We start from the raw sequence: 17,131 nt of genomic DNA, 5'->3' as shown, positions 1-17,131 counted from the left end.
GGCAAGAAAATGACAGAAAAGCATCTCAAGGTTTAGTATCTGACAATATATTTATTTTGTTGTCACTTATGCAACAGAGAAAGTTAAAAACAAAATCTAAGCCCCTCCCTCTCCCATTAAACAAACAAACAAATCAAAGAACTATCCTATCTTGCAGCCTCCACGTTTGAGAGGCCAGAGCCCAGTGATGTAGCTGATAGAGTCGGGTGCATGCACCGCAATATTAAAGTGCGCCACAGAACCAGAAACAGAAGCAGAAATCATACTCCTGAAGACACACTGCCACATCAACGAGTGAATCCACACAGCATCTCTGATCACTTCGGAATGACACACCAAGTCATACGCAAAAGACAAATGAGGTTGTTCCATTTTAGCATCCTGCACAATATAAAACTGTAAGTTAACCTGGTACGCTTTTAATCTCTAATTTTAAATGTTTTCATAAACTTTATGCTTGCATACATACTAGGCTATACAAATACAAGTTGAAAGTTTATGAATAATTTCACATTTGAATAAACATCAATAGAAATATTTTCATAACATACCAGGATTACATTAGTTTCTTTTCTTTCCTATCATAAAGCAAAGCTTAGGATGAGGAAAACCCTGAAAAGATACTGTAACTCTCCAAGTTATGCCGTTCTAATTTAAAAAGAGGAGGAGGAGGAGGAAAAAAGTACCTTTCACTGGAACGTTTTATTTGGGACATGTATTAGATCCAAAGAACAGACCCAAAGAGCAGGGGCTACAACATAAGTTGTATTGCTGGGGCTGGACCCTCTGGGCTGCTACTCTGAATCCTGAAAGCAAGCTGCCCCTGCCCATGGTCAGACAGCCTTACTGCATCTTCTAAAAGCTTGCTGGAATCCAGCTCTGAGCAGGCCTGCAGGGGCAGAGGGGCTGGGCAGGAACAGAGCCCCTGACATTCCCATGCAGCCATGGGGAGCAGCAGGCCACGCTTGTACATGCACAGATGCGCTGCACTCTGCTCCAGCCTGCCTGGTGGCAGCCAATGGCCTCACACCACAGTCACAGCCACCTAGAACGGTCCAAAGAACCAGCATTTTTGGCTGAGAGATAGCCAGAGCAGGGCCTCAAGCTCTCAATGGGCCTCTGGTATAGATACATGTTAACGGGTTGGCATCTAAATAGTCCAGCCAAGCTTATGGTACACGATGGCACGATGTGGCTCAGAACCTGGATTTTCCATCTTAAGTCATTCAATTGCACAGAAAAGGTTCAGAAAAGCATTTGGGGTGTGTGAGTGTATGTATGCGTATTGTGTACTTATTTACTTATGTTCATATGTAATAAACATGCATGGAGTGTCTAAAACCAGAAGCAACAGCCCTCTCGGGACCAGCAAGAGGCTGTGAGGAGCTTAAACATCCACTCTCGCACCTCCGTCCTTCTGCTACCAAGCCAGAACTCCCTTTTTTTACTCTCTCAACTTAAAAATAGCAAGACAAATAACACATTCCATTATCACCTTGAAATATAAGTTTAACTCGTGGGCCCCCAAAAAACCCAAACAAACACTGAGAAAACTTTAGGCTCCAGATTCTCTTTTCACGAGGCCACACAGAAAGGGAGAGTAGAAGGCTCGCCAAGAGTCACTCGGGCAGTGAGGTCTCTGCTCAGGCTCCGTGCTGGGCTTTTGTCACTTCACCACCCTGTCAATTCAACTGTCAAAATTCACACAAGAGAATCTAAATGAATTGAAACTGTTCAATCTTTCTCCTCCTTTATATGAATATAGAAGTAGAAAAGATAACAAGTTGTCCTCAAGCTGAAACGGGCTGGGCCCAAACCATATTTCCAAACTTCCTTCACCAGCCCGTTCTGCAAAGCCCCCCTTTCCACCCCCACACGCGTCCTGCTGCTCCCCCTACTCCCAGTGGAGTCCCAGAGTGCACGTGTGGACAGACACACACACACACACGCGCACACACACACACACTCTGTCCCTGTCAAAAATACCACTCCGCTTCACAGCCTGACTCTGGAATCCAACAGCAGGTTCAAATTTCAGGTCTGCCAGTTATTTAACCTAAATCCCAGTTCTTTAACCTAAATCTCAATTTGCTCATCTGTAAAATAAGGATAAGAAATTCTCCTTTCATAATGTTCTTGTAAGGCTGAAAATAGGATGCAATGCCCAGATGTGTCAGACACCCATTACAATGCCTGGAATGTAAGTGCTCAATAAATGACATCGGTTCCCACTATACTTGCTTATACCATGCTCCACACCACACAGCCATTTAAAACAGTCTCTAACTCTCCCTAGGTCCAACTCTACTTCCACATCAAGACCCCAAAGTCGGAGCTCCCTCTGCAATTGAGGCATGTGGCCCGGTACACCCGAACAGCCTATGATGGCATTGCTATGTTCCCATGCTACGAAGTGATGTTCATAATGATTGCAGGTAATCTCAACATACCGAGAAAAAACAAAGGTGTGTTTGAGACCAGATTCTACATACGAGGTTTCACTTTACTAAATGCAACGAGAAAAAAAAGGTTCATTTCACAAATCACATGTCAGAAAGTATCCATTTCTATATCCAACCCCTACCACCACACCCCTACCATCATCGCTTCACCCAAAAAAAGGAAAAAGAAAGAAATGAAACTAGTACCAGGAATAATTTCTCTTTCGCTTCACCAATGTAAGAAATTAAGGAGAAGACATGAATTCGGGGGGGAGGGGGAAAAGGCATTAAAAGATAAATGCACAAAGGTTAACATATATTGGATTTATGGTTCATCTGTTCAGTGCTAAGGGCAAGTAATGGACCTTGAAATCTAAAATAGATTTCACATCCTTAAGGCATAGATGTTAAGGGTAAAGATCAAATGCTTTACCAAGAACATATTCCGCAAAGCACTAACTGATTCATAAAAATCTCCTCCTGCTCCTATTTCAATTCCAAAGGATAAATGCTAGGTTAAGTCGGCAGCATTGCATGATCAAATGGCTCTCCACAGTGAAGTGGTAGCTGAGTTTGACTCTCCTGTGTGACGTGGAAACTATATTCTGTATTAAAAGCAACAAGCAGCTCTGCAAAAAGGCACAATCTGCTTAACAAACGGCCTGCCTAAATTATCTTCTGGATATCCCCGAAACTATCAGCAAATGCTGACTGAGCGTAAACTTGTCTGGGTTTTTGTTTGTTTGTTTTAACTACTCTCTGCTATGACCTACGCAATATGAAAGAAAACAGTGAACACCACTGAGGGGGTGTTCCCCAAACTCCCCAAAGTCCATGTCCCCAAACTACCCTAGGTATAGAACCCCAAATTATAGGCAGAGACGTAAATATTAGGAATGAAACAATTATTGGTAAGTTCAGACACTGTCAACCAAAAGAATCAAATTTAAAAGGTAACAGTCCTAATAGTTTACTCTCCTAATAGGGTCAAAAATAGAATTTAAATTCATAAAAAGCAAAAGCTGTGCTTTATATCATCAATTTTTAGTCACTTGTAAAATATAACTGGGAGAAGATTTCAACTATAATAGCAACAAAAATCAATAATGCATGAGAATAAACTTCATTACATAAGATACAAAAGAAAAAATAAAAGTTTACTGAAAAACATATATGTAGAGACATTATATTTCCGGAATGGAAAGACCCACCCTTGTAAAGCAATCACTTCTCCCTTCACTAAACTACAAATAAATGCAATCAAATTCTCATTTTGCCTGTCCCCAGTTCTCTACCCCAAAAGAAAGGTAGGGAAAAGGAAGGAAGTCAGGCAAGCTCGGCAGATTGTTCTAAAGTTCATCTGGAAGAATAAATGCGCTAGACTTGCCAAGAAACTATTGAAAAAGAATGAGGAAGAACTTGCCCTATCAGATATCAATACAGAGGATGGCAAACTCTGTGAAGGGGCAGACTGTAAATATTTCTAGCGTTCTGGGCCACACAATCTCTGTTGCGACTACACTGCCACTGCAGCTCAAAAGCAGCCACAAACGATACATAAGTAAGTGTGGCTGCTTTCCAATCAAGCCTTATTTATAAAAACTAAATGTTTTATAGTAGGGGGCTAGATTTGGCCCATAAGCCACAGTGTGACCAGGCCAGGTATATAAACGCACAGTAATTTTAACAATATGGTACGTGTGCAAGAAGACAAATCAATGACAGAATTAATAAACATGTACCAATACACAAACATAACATGACAAAATGGCATTTCAAACCAACAGAAAAGTAATGATTCAGTAAATAGAGGCACAACTCACTAGCATGCAGAACAAATTAATTCCAACCTCACCCAAGAGTTACAGATGGAAGGGTAGTGTTTGAGGCAAAAGAAAACTCCTTATTACGGGCTTAAGGCCCTGCGCACTCTGCTTCCACCCATCTCTCCAACCTCATTTCCTTCCTATCTTCCCCTTGCTCATTCTGCTCAGCCACAGTGAGCTTCCTGCTGTTTTAGTAACACTCCAAGCACACTCCCACCTCAGGGCCTTTGCATGTGCTGTTCTCTTTACCTTGAGCCCTCGCCCCCTAATAATAACATGGCTCGCTCTCACACTTCACCAGGTTGCCATTTAAATATCACCTCCTTTGATGGATGTTAATTAGCCTGATTTGATCATTCAACAATATACACGTGACATGCATCGAAATACCATACTGTACCCCATAAATATATACATTTGTTAATTTTAAAAAAATCACCTTTTTTCAGAACCTTGCCAGACAAACAAACAGGACCCTTTCTTCACTCTTTATCACCTTATATTTGTCATCTTCCTCTCCCACTGGAACGTAGGCTCTGCGGAGGCCCAGACTTAGTCTTGTCCATTGCTGTATCCCTAATCACTAGAACAGTACCTGGCACATATTAGGTGCTCAATAAGTAGTCAATAAACGAATGAATGCAGGCACAAAGGCACCAAAACTTAAATTCCATATGTTCAGGGCATTTTAAGTGACCTTCAGACATGGGAACGGTCATGGTAAGAGAAGACACAAAAGGAAAGCAAAGGTCAGAAAATGAAGAACCTGTGACTCCTGCTTCAGAGTTTGGATTTAATCTCCTAAGGGTTTGTATTTCCAACCGGGCCACCAGGGGATACGCTAATGTAACGGATAAACGTGGCACACTCAAGCAGCATCAATTCTACTCAATGGTAATTCATCTACAGCAGTTTTACAAAAAAACAAACATGATTACGGCAAAAGACTTTAAAAAAAATTTCCCCACACTGAGCTACGCTCCCCAGCCCAAGAGTGCTTAACTCGCCCACCTGTGCACAGCAAAACACTGGTGGGGAAGTTTCAGAAGCCCTCCTGGGAGTCTAGGTGCCACTGAGGTGCTCTGATCAGGAGAGTTATCTAGCAAGATCACTCTGGGACAAATGTGCAGCACGGATGGTGGGTGACCCGGATTTAGAGTGGTCATTTAGGGTCTCTAAACAATTAGGGCCCTAAGTTAGACAGTGGCTGTACAAGTGGAGAGGAGAGATCCTAAGTACAGTGGAGTCGTGGAAAATAGACGTTTAACTGACACAAATTCAACTTTATTCACTTGGCCAAAAAAAAAAGAGGGAGCAAGAAGAAAAGAAATTTCAGTTGTCCTGGCAACCGCCCTCCCTTCTACTTAATGAGCACAAGACAGGACACAATAGTCAGTCAGCTGGTCTCAGTTTCCACACGCCAATCACGTTTGTGCATCTCACAACGCTATGTGAGTACAGTATTTAAAGAGATGTATTTTTCATAAAACATGGTCCCTAAATGCAAGCCAGCTGCTTCAACGGGGGCACAACTGAAGAGCCAGCAATCTGCCCCAACGCTGGAGGAAGGAACTGGCCGTGCTGGATTTATCTGAGACAATCTCCAATGGGGTATCTTCCGCAAGTACTTCCAACGGTATTTTTAATACAGGTGATTTTCACTTTACACAGGGACTTTAGAACCAACCTCTATATAAAATGTAATTGTCCTGTAAGGAGAACCAATAGGGTGGCCCGTGGGAGAGGAGAGAGTGAGCAGCTCCATGCTTCATGCCCTTTTGTCTGAGTCCCATCAAGCAGGGTCAGACAGCTAGCTGTGGTCAACCTGGAAATAACACATCTTCTAAGGCCCAATCCAAGGCTACTTCTTCCATTCTAGCTTATTTCTGGTCGGAGCAAAAATGCCAGTCTAGCTTGACATTCCGTAAAGAGAAAAAAGCAGCAGTATTTCCTGCCCAAAGTTGTTAATAATCAAGCACACAAACTTCAAGTAATTTCATATTAAAGAAAAAGATATTAAAACTGGCTAAATCTAAAATAATCTACCAAACTTTTTTAAGAGAAAAAATGATGCAGGAAAGATATAGCACCAATGTTTATTCTATTTTAAATACACTTCACTCATCTGATCACTAAAGATTAATAAAAGTATTTTATTATTAGCTAAACTCCAGCTACCAATCAGTGAGCAATGTTCTCAGGTACAAAAGTTTTAAATATAGCACTATCCACTTAATAAATACTGTTTGAGGACAATGAAAATGCTAAAATAAACCTGTAAAGGCTACGGAGAGGGCAAAATAATGACCATGTTATTGCCAAAAGAGCAAAACGAAACTGGACAGAGTTAAAGGTTATCAAAACCATAGCTCATTTTAAATGTCTCTGGGACAGAACTAGAACATGATCTTGCAGTGCAGGGTTAGGCATTCTCACTGAGATTCAACAGGGAATGCGTAAGAGTGCTCCAAGCTACGGGTCACGTAGCCCAGCCACCTGAAAAGTCAATATTACTAAGTGATATGGAAAAAGAAAAAAAAAATATGTTATTAAAGCCAAGGGTGCACTGTAGTTGAGATCCATCGTTTAGATTTCTCGTTTCCTTCCTTCAAGAAACAGAAGCCCAGACAGACTGACTATGAGAATGTCAATGACGCAGAGCAGAGACCCCATAACAACCTGGAAAGGACATGTAACAACTTTCAACTTCAATCACTGAGATTTTGGATTTGTAACTGCAGCATTAAAAAAAAAAAAAAAAATTCAAGTCCTTACAAAGCCCAACATGATCTGACCTAAATCATCTCATTCCATTATCCTTGCTCACTCCATTCCAGCCACATGCTTCCTTGAACACTCAAGTGGATGCCCACCTCAGGGGCTTTGCATTTACTATGCCTCTGCCCGCATGACCCCCCGATGCTCACAGGCCCCACAGCTGTGAATTATCTATTTAAACGTCTCTTCTGACTTCTCTATCCAAAGCAGTACCTCCATCCCCCACCAGGTTTAGATTTTTTCATAGCACTTACCACTTCCTGATATTATGCTTTTTATGTTTTGTTGAGACATAATTCACATACCATAGAATTCACCCATTTAATGCGTACAATTCAACGGTTTTTAGTGTATTCACGGGGTTGTGCGGCCTTCAGCACAATCTAATCACAAAACATTTTAATCACCCCATTAGGAGTCATTCCCCACTTCTCCCCTCAACCCCCCCAGCCCTAGGCAACCACTAATCTACTTTCTGTCTCTATAGGTTTGTCTATGCCGGACATTCTGTATCAACAGAGTCACACAGCATGAGGTCTTTCATGATCCTGACATTGTATTTTATATACATTTCCATCTTCCTAGAGCCCAAGCTCCATGAGGACGGGGCTTTCTTTTGTTTTAGTCACCACTCTACCCCAATACAGGTTGAATATCCCTTATCCCAAATGCTTGGGACCAGAAGTGTTTCAGATTTCGAATTTTTTCGGATTTTATAATATTTGCATTATATTTACCGGCTGGGCATCCCTAATCCAAAAATCCAAAATCAGAAATACTCCAATGATCATTTCCTTTGAGAGTCATGTTGGAGCTCAAAAAGTTTCAGATTTTGGAGCATTCTGGATTTCAGATTTTTGTATACGGGATACTCAACCTGTACCTACAACAGCACAAGCCAGGTACCAGTAAATAGGGAAATTGAGGCTTTCAAAATAGTCACTAGGTGTAGCAACATGCAGGTTATGCCATGGCCTCAGAGAAGACTGCAGTGACAGAACCAAGGCCAGAGAGAAGCGGGCTAAGGATAGAGCAGGAGATGAGAAAACAGACATCAGGCAAAGACCACTTGTTCAACAAACTGGCTGTGAAGGGAAGACTAGAGATGCATGTGGCTCTGAGGGAGTGTTGAGTTTGGGTTTTAGGATGGCAGGATTTGAGCACGTTTGAAACACTGGTATTGATTTGCTTAGTATCCTGGCGGGTTCCAGCAGCCAGAACGTGAAGACGCAGGTCAGATCACAAGTCAGCGCGGATCTATATATGCTCTCAAAGACCACAGTACATTTTAAAAGAAAAGTACATAATGCAATTTGAAGAAAAAAAGGCTACATTAAAAATGTGTTCTACCTCAAAATGACTTAGAATATAAAATCTACCATAAAGTAAAATCTACTTATTGTTGAAACCATAAAAAGTAGTGTTTTAAAAGATTTACGATACCAATTTACAACGTTGCATACCAACAGTAGTCATTAGCTGTATGAGATGGCACAGGTCTTAGTTTCATTTGTAAAAACAAACATATTCACATATTCACATTCACAAATTACTAAAATACAAAGATCTGAAGTGAGTTTTCCACACCCCAAAACTAGGAAAGATCAAAAGCTAGGTTTACGGGTCAGGTTCGTACTACATGCCTTTCGTTGCGAGAAGTAGGAACTTTTCTAAAGAACGGATAAAAACAGTGCTTACTTCATAAGGACGCTGAGGATTAGGTGAGTTAACGCTGCACTGTGCTTCCAACAGGGCCTGGCACAGGAAGCACTAGCAAGCGCTGGCGACTGGGTCACAGGCGAGCAGCAATGGTCTCCGTGCCATCCGCCCAGCGCAGGGCCTGTGGGAGACCCGCTGCATCTCTTGAACCCTCACCCCCACAGCCCAAACCAAACCCAGCTCACTCACTGTGCTATTTCCACGAAGCCATTGGCCGCATATTAGAATCACCTGGGGAGCCTGAACAACACCGACGCCAGGGCTCCAATCCAGACCCATTAAATAAACATGAGAGTGAGCCATCAATTTTTCTCAAGCAGCCCAGGTGGTTCTAATGTGCAACCGGCAAGGAGAGTTCTATCCCCACCCTCAACTCAATCCCTGACCTGCCAGTAGCCAATGCACTCCTGGAACAACCTCAGCGCGGCCAGACAGGAATCTAACTCCTTCAGCCACCCATCAGCACCTGGGGAAAAAAGGTCAAGGTGCAGCTGAAAAGCAGCAGGAAAACAAGAAGAAACAAAAGTAGCAGGTGAGGAAGGTGTTAACTTCAGTCTCCTCATCGGCAAATATTTGCTATTTACAAGGCACAAAAGCCAAAAGGGGGAGCCACGGAAAGGGGAAAATTGATAAGGGAAGCATTGCAGGTGACTCAGCGTTTTCATCGAACACAAGATCCAAAGCTAAAGCCATCCAAGCATATCGCTGCTGGCTTTTTCCTTCTAACTCTCGCAGGACCCATAAAAGGGGCTGGCTGGGAGCAGAAACCATCCGCCCAAGAGAGGCAGCGTGCCACCTAGCACCCATCACCCGCCACACTGCCTGTGCCATCTCAAAGGAGTCAGTCACTTGAGGACGTGAGTCTGGCTGCATTTCCAATGTGTCAAGGTACAAAGGACCCTAGATTCATTCTCCTCACCCCCCTACCCACTAAAGGTGAGCAGGAATGGTCTGTGCTACCCACTGAAGAACACAGATCCACTCAGTAGTTCAGAGTAAAAACCATCCTTCAGTCTCCTTAAGTTACAAGAGCCCAGATTTAGGTTCAAGAATGTCAGCTCTGGCAACAGAACGCCCGAGGCTGGAGTCCCAGCTCCAACTCAATCCTGGCTAAGTGACCCTGCACACGTTATCCAACTTCACGGTGCCTCTGTGTCCTCATCTGGACAGCTGAAATAACAGGACCTCTTCACAAGGCTCCTGGGAGGACTAAATGAGATGGCGCAGGTCACGCACTTAGTGCAGGGCTGGTCCCTACTATGCACCAATCAGGGTCAATTATTTTTATCCCTATTATTATTAGAACACAGAAGAGACTGAGATGGACTGAATCTAGAACAGCAAAAAGGGCAGACAGGGCAGAATGGATTAACAAGGTGACGAGTCTTTAGGACTATTCATTCAATAGCCATTGGACTTGAATGTACAACTAGCCTCAGTTTCCTCTTTAATAATTAAGAACAAGTAATCTGTGGTCGAATTTGGGGAACTGCATACACAGAAAGAGATATTAAAGGGGAAAATACTGAGCAATATAGCAAGACCCTGTCTCTACAAAAAACAAGAAAAAAAATTAGCTGAGTGTGATGGAACATGCCTGTAGTCCCAGCTACTCAAGAGGCTGAGGCAGGAGGATCACTTGAGCCTAGGAGCTGGAGGCTGCAGTGAGCTATGATCAAGCCATTGTAGTCCAGCCTGGGTGACAGAGCAAGACTCTGTCTTAAAAAAAAAAATGTATTTCAATGTTTTTCTTCTTAAAACTCATTTTGTTCTGCTTAAAAGAATAATTTTCAAAAGGTATTAAATACAGCAGGCGGGCTAGGATCAAAGCCGATTGGACCATCAGGGGTTTTCTCACTCTTGCGAGATTCTTCAAGCAATCACTACGCCAATTGACACAGATGTTTCTCTTTCTTCATACGATGAAGATCAGGGATCCAAACTTATCTGAAAAGCTAGAGGCACCGTTTGTCCCCATTGGAATGGCCAAGTTTTGCAGCAATTGCTGCATACGGATGATACAAATTGAAGAGCATGGGAACTACTAACATATCCCTTCACCTGACCCACACGTGCGTGGCAGCCCAAGGCTTTGTTGTGGGAGCAATGACTCTTGGTATGGGCTGTTCCGTGTGTTGGGAATTCTAAGCAAAATCTTAACCCTAGAGGAAGAGATGCTGCCTTAGACTTGTTGGAGGAGATTGCTTTAGTTATTGAGGTTACTTTATCTATGTCGAAAATAAATTATTTGACTGGGTTCAGAAAATAATACAGTATTTTGAATACCGGCTTCCTTTCTTGCAGGCTTGATTTGCCTGGTAACCAAATTACTAGTGACTAGTTCACTAACTAGGTCATTCACAGGAGTCAAGTTAACACAAAAAGAAACTTGCTACCGAAATGCACTTGACGATGTTAAAATGACCACCTTCTAAACCATTAAATCAAATTAGTTCTAAAAAACATAGCAGGCCACCCCTGAAATACTCTCAGTTTGCTGCAGAATATCACATGCTTTGGATGTTACATAGGAGTCCTGTTTACCCCAGTTAATTTAACTTTTTTCTGCCTGCCTTGTGGACCGGTTGAATACTTCAGTTTTGGGCACTGGTTGGCTCTTTTAGAACTCTATAAAAAAAAGTACATGGAATATAATTTGTAAAGCCTCTCACAATTGAAAAGTGTATGTGTATGTGTTTAAACCAAACCTAGAAAGCTTACATCAGAGCTGCAGAGTTGTAGTACTTGTTTCAGAATCACAATTGTAAACATGACAATAACTTACGGATTCCAGCTTAGCTCTTTTGTAACTGCAAAATTATATTTTTGCTACTGTTACTAGAGTAATTTTTAAATGTCACCTTGAAATAGAAATATGTATTTTAAGCATTAATTCACAGGTAAATGAAGAACTTTTTAAAGTGTGTGCATTATGTTTATTTTCTCTGTAACAATTAGAATGTTAAACTAAACAAATAGCCTAAAATGGGAGTGATTAATGATTTATGAGCAAGCTGGTTTGGTCAGACATTATACACAAACCTTGATATACTACAGAATGCTTTATTATACTTGTGAAATTCTCTTGTCTAATCTGAACCTACATTCCATGGTGATAACACGGTATACGTTTTGTTACTAAAGTTGAGTGAACATGACAAAAAAAAAAAAAAGATACTTCTCCTAACCTGAATTTCAAAATAAGAAAAAGAACAAGCTAGAAAAGCTATTAACACTGATTCAAGCAGACCAACTATAAAAAGTTCAGCATTAATATCAGATTCACTACAGAAAATTTTACTCTGTAAATTTTACCTGCAACTTACACATTTTACTTGCTAAATGAAGAAAGTCTTTCAGCGATCTTCTTCAGCGATCTTACTATATTGTTAATTAAGAAATAAATCCTTAGGACCAGAATATGGCTATAAAACAAAAAGAGGAAAAAAGGAGAAACACTCTAGGCCCCCTTAACATCAGACCTGTTAACCCCACCCCACATGCTTCTGCACGCAGGACTCTGGCGTGAGACCAGAAATGGACACGTACATGTACATTCACAAACATTCCTCTGTTCCCTCAGCACATCACCAGCATTTTATTCTCTCCTTGAGAATTTCTCCAAGTCACAGACATTCTTCAAAACTGATATCTGCATGTATTTAAAAAAGAAATACTATTTCTGACTTTGACCAAAGAAAAAGGCAAAGAAATAATAAGTTTGCATTCCCTGAAGAAAAATCTAAAGATAATGAAAGAGGACCCAGAAGCATGCTGAACGGCAGCGAGAAAGATTCAGTGTTCTAGATAATTCCCTAACTGTTCAATAGTTGACCATTTAAATTCAATTCAATACATATTTGAGGACCTAGGCCAGGCACCATGCTAGATGTTGAAGTAGACACTAGGTAAATCATGGTCCCAGATCTCAAGGGGGTAACAATCGATTTGGGGAGGGGAGAAATAAATAAACAAGCAGTGATTGTTATCTAACATAAAACTGAACAACAGAAGTAAGCAGTACTTGGGAGATTCAATGGAGGGAGAGAGTCTGCTAGAAAGGGAACACAGTAAAGTTAATTTATATGGCATCAGCACCGAGGGAAGCTGGAGCTGGGCACAGTGGTGCGTGGCCTGTAGTCCCGGCTACTCGGGAGGCTGAAGCAGGAAGATCGCTGGAGCCCAAGAGTTCTAGTCCAGTCTGGGCAACATAGTGAGACCCTGTCTTTAAAAAAATAATAATAAAAATAGAAAAGGATTGCTGGTTATTACAACAATGTAAGACACCCTGGATCAGACATGACAATAGGTACTGGAAATAGAGGACAGGCATGGGAAGAGATGCAAACTCTGACCTCATGAAGAGAGGATAAGAAATGTCTAGGATTCCAGTATGGGTTATAAAAATTACTAAAGTTTCATTAACCAAATGAATAAAATTTATTAGTTTTGTTTTCCTCTTTGTTTTGACTATGAGGAAGCTCAAAGCCAAATATTTCCAACATATGAAATATGGCAAGTATTTCTGTGTACCTGTAAGTCTATATGTAATTTATTTTCCTTCTCTTGATAGGATTTTTATCTATATTTAGTAAGTCACCCAATTCTTTCAGAATAAGGCAGAAAATAAATCAACAGGGCTAGGCGCGGTGGCTCCCGTCTGTAATCCTAACACTTTGGGAGGCCGAGGAAGGAGGCTTGAGCCAAGGAGTTCATGATCAGCCTGAGCAACATAGCGAGAGACCCCATCTCTACAAAAAATAGAAAACTTAGTCAGATGTAATGATGCACATCTGTAGTCCCAGCTACTAGGGAAGCTGAGGCAGGAGGATCACTTGAGCCCAGGGATTTGAGGTTGCAGTGAGCTATGATGATATCACTGCACTCTAGCTGGGGAAACAGAACAAGACCCTGTCAAGGAAAGAAAAGGAAAAAGGAAAGGAGAAGAGAAGAGAGAAAAGAAGAGAAGAGAAGGGAAAAGAAAAGAAAAGAAATAAAGATTGAGACAAAGCCAGAGACAGCTGGTGAAAGTATCTGGTTCAAAGATATAACCTGCATACTGCCTACCCAAAGCATTCTCCCCACCCTTCTTCCACCCTCACAAAGGCCATATCCTGTTTCAGAAGCTGAAAAATGCTGGACTTTCACTTTCTCAGCCTCCCTCACAACTAGCAGTACCATGAGGTCAGTTTGAGCCAATGACACTGAAACATAAGTCTGCAAAGTGAACTTCTGGAAAAGGCTTTTCTCTGTTAAGAGGGAGTTGTAAGGAAATATGCTTCTTCCCTCCCTCTTTCTTGTATGATGTCTGGTGCTGCAGCAACCATATTGTAAACATGAGGGAATAAGCGTGAGTATCAAAAGCCAAAATATTAATAATAGAGGAAGAAAAATATACAAAGAGCCTCGATCTTTAATAACATTATTAAGCCACTCACCAGCTTTAGAACCACCTATTTCTAGACCTCTTGCTACTGGACAATAATAAGTCCTAAAATTCAAGCCATTTCTAGCTGAGTATTGTTATTTGCCAAAGGCATCCTAACTGATTTTGTAACAGATCATCTTGAGGTCAGTTCCTGACAGGTTGATTTTTATATTGCTTAGTTAAGCAGGATTATTAGTTATTAATTATTAGCTATAATTACCAGATAATGATAACCAAGATGGCTATATATAATGGCCAGAAAGAAGGCAATAAGCTAATAAAAGCTGCTGGGAGCAACCTAAGATAAAAATAGAAAAGGGGATAATGACAAAATTTGAAAAAAATATGATGAAGTGCCAGTAGGGGCACTCCTTGGCGGCAGGAAACTGAGGAAGAAGAGAGTAAATGTACAGAAGTCCTTTAAGGTAGAGAAAATGAGGCAGGCCTTCTTTTCCGGCAATGTTATAGGCAAGATTACCTAAAAATCCTTCCCAATATAAAACAGTCAAAAATTCTAGGTAAAGTGTAAGAAACATCTGTTTAAATGCATAGCTAAGTTCACAATAAAGGACCTTCCCAAGGGCCCAAAATCAAAGAGGAACCTCAAAACCAGAGCAGAAAGTGTAAGCTGATATTGTGTAGGAGCCTAAGGCTTTAGAGGATGGGGGAAGGGGGCTTGTGTCTCTGTAAAGGCACCTGTCCTTTGGGATATAATAGAAAAAAAGAAAGAGAGATATGACTAGACTCACATTTTCTTTAAAAACGCCATCTTGAAGACAATTACAGCTCTTGTATATATTTTTCAACCTCACCTTAATTACCCTTTGGAAGAGCAAATTCCAGAATTAAATGCACTTCTGGTACATATTTACATATTACGAAGGACCTCCTGGATATTTCACCAGAGCATTAAGTAAAATATGATAGATACAAATCATTTCCACAAAAACACCACACAATGCCCAAATTTTCAGATAGCATTAAAAGAACCAAACAATCAAGTATACAAGTTCAGCATATTTGTAACCATAGCAAATGGTTTCTAAATCTTAGTCATTCTTGGTAAAATTTTTATCCTTAGGGTCATTATAATATTCTTCTAATGGCTATGTTACCAGTAGTTTCATATCATCTCTGAGTTAATCTCACAGCCGTCTACATGACGAATTTTGGAGTCATCGCCTGCAAATAATAAGGGGAACCGGGGAAGGATGTGATGTTTAGGGACTCATCAGTCTCAGTCAGACCGAGAGGAAGGTTTCCAATATTAAAGAGAGAAGGAATTACAGCCTACAGCTAAATTACAGCTAAAACAAACAAGCAAGCAAGCAAACAAAAAAACTCTTAAGGCTCTCCACTTTGTACATGGTTCACCTTCCTCTAGTCTCATTTGCTTTCCAAGCTGCTTTGGAAACGGAAGACACCACATATTCCCTGTGCTCACCTTCACATTTTCGTGTTGGCTTTATGAATGGAACAATTTCCACTCTAAATTCCATTAAGCCACCTCCATCACTCAATTCATTCCAAGACCATCTTTCTTCAAAAAGTCCCCTTATCCTTGGGCAATCCAAATAGCCCAAATACCAACACATAGTTTACATTATCTTCACGAGGGTTACAGCTGCCTCCACTGCGTTCCCATATTTATGTAAGACTCAAGTGTTTTAACCTACTGCTTACACACACCGATGCCACAACAAGCACACCATCCTAAAAGAAGCTTTAGACTTTGTTGCATCTTGAATGTTTTCCCACAACCTGTGTGCGAGATGGTTCAAGACTAAGCATTTCTTCTGCAAGGCCACCAAATGCAGGGGAAAATAATTAACTTGGGGATCAAGAATCCAACTGTGAAAAAAAAAAGGGACTGTGCTTGGCTTGGGCTCTCCCTCTCCCGCTGATACGGGGAGAAGGGCCAGGGAACCGCTCCCGTCCCAGAGGACTCAGCATCCCCCGAGAGCCCGCTCGGGTCGGCGGGGAAATAAAGCAAGAGTTGGTCGTTCAGGGAGGTTCCGAGGGCGCACTGCATGCTGGGACTCGTTTCCACAGTTACCCACGTGCACCCAACCCAACCGCGGCCCGGCGCGGCTCGGACTACAAGTCCCAGAATTCCGCAGGACCGCCTTTCCCCTTCTCACCGACGACTGGAGCCAGACCCTAAAGGAAACCCCTAAAGCACCCTCCCCGCACGTCTGGGAGAAGTCGCGCCCCTCCAAGCGCCGCGCTGGGCTTCGGGCCCGGCCCTCCCTGCCGGGAAGCAGGTCCCAAGGCACCAACCCCCACACCTGATAGCCAGAAATTAGACAACTGCGTCACAAACTGCCAAACCCACGGGCTGCCGGGGACCCCGACACCTCCCCTGCGCAAAACCCCCACCTCGCCTTCAGGGCCCGACCCCTCCGGCACCCGCCGCGTTAAACCCGCAGCCCGCGCTCCCGCCCTGCCTCCCAGTCCCGCAGCCCGAGCCCGCGCCAGCGCTGACCTCGCTTCCCGCCGCTCGGGGGGAACCGCGGCCAGCGCCAACCTTGGGGCACTTCCCCCGTCCTCCACCTCAGCCCCGCCCCCTCCTCGCCCCGCACCCCGAGGCGCTGGGCTCCCCCTCCAGGGACCGAGCCTAGCCGGAGGGAGGAAGCACCTCCCCCAAACGCACAGTCCCGCACCCCCTAGCCCGGCGCCGGACAGAATCTGGACATGACAGTCCTGCTTCTCCTCCAACCTCCCCTTCTCCCCAGCTAGCTCTCCACCCCCACCTCGTCTAACCTATCCCTGCCTCCAGCCTGCCACCCCAAAGCCTCCCCACCTCGTCTCCTCTTCCTTCCAATCACCCCGCCGTCCCAACACGGTAACCCAACATCTTCCCCTCCCACCACTGTTACCCCACCATTACAACGCCCCTCCCGCCCGCCGGACTCCCCAACTATTCCATCACACCCCCA

At 42.8% G+C, this 17,131-nt stretch overlaps 1 protein-coding gene across 1 annotated transcript in view; it reads right to left on the bottom strand.

Moving 5' to 3' along the window:
* Window positions 1-17,131, bottom strand: part of DCUN1D4 (DCN1, defective in cullin neddylation 1, domain containing 4) — an 81,558-nt gene that overhangs the window by 63,461 nt on the left and 966 nt on the right. The window lies entirely within an intron of this gene.

The sequence above is a fragment of the Propithecus coquereli genome, unplaced genomic scaffold, assembly GCF_000956105.1.
Source record: "Propithecus coquereli isolate 6110/MARCELLA unplaced genomic scaffold, Pcoq_1.0 Scaffold143, whole genome shotgun sequence".
Classification (NCBI taxonomy): Eukaryota; Metazoa; Chordata; class Mammalia; order Primates; family Indriidae; genus Propithecus; species Propithecus coquereli.
This window is presented reverse-complemented; position numbering and strand designations above follow the sequence as displayed.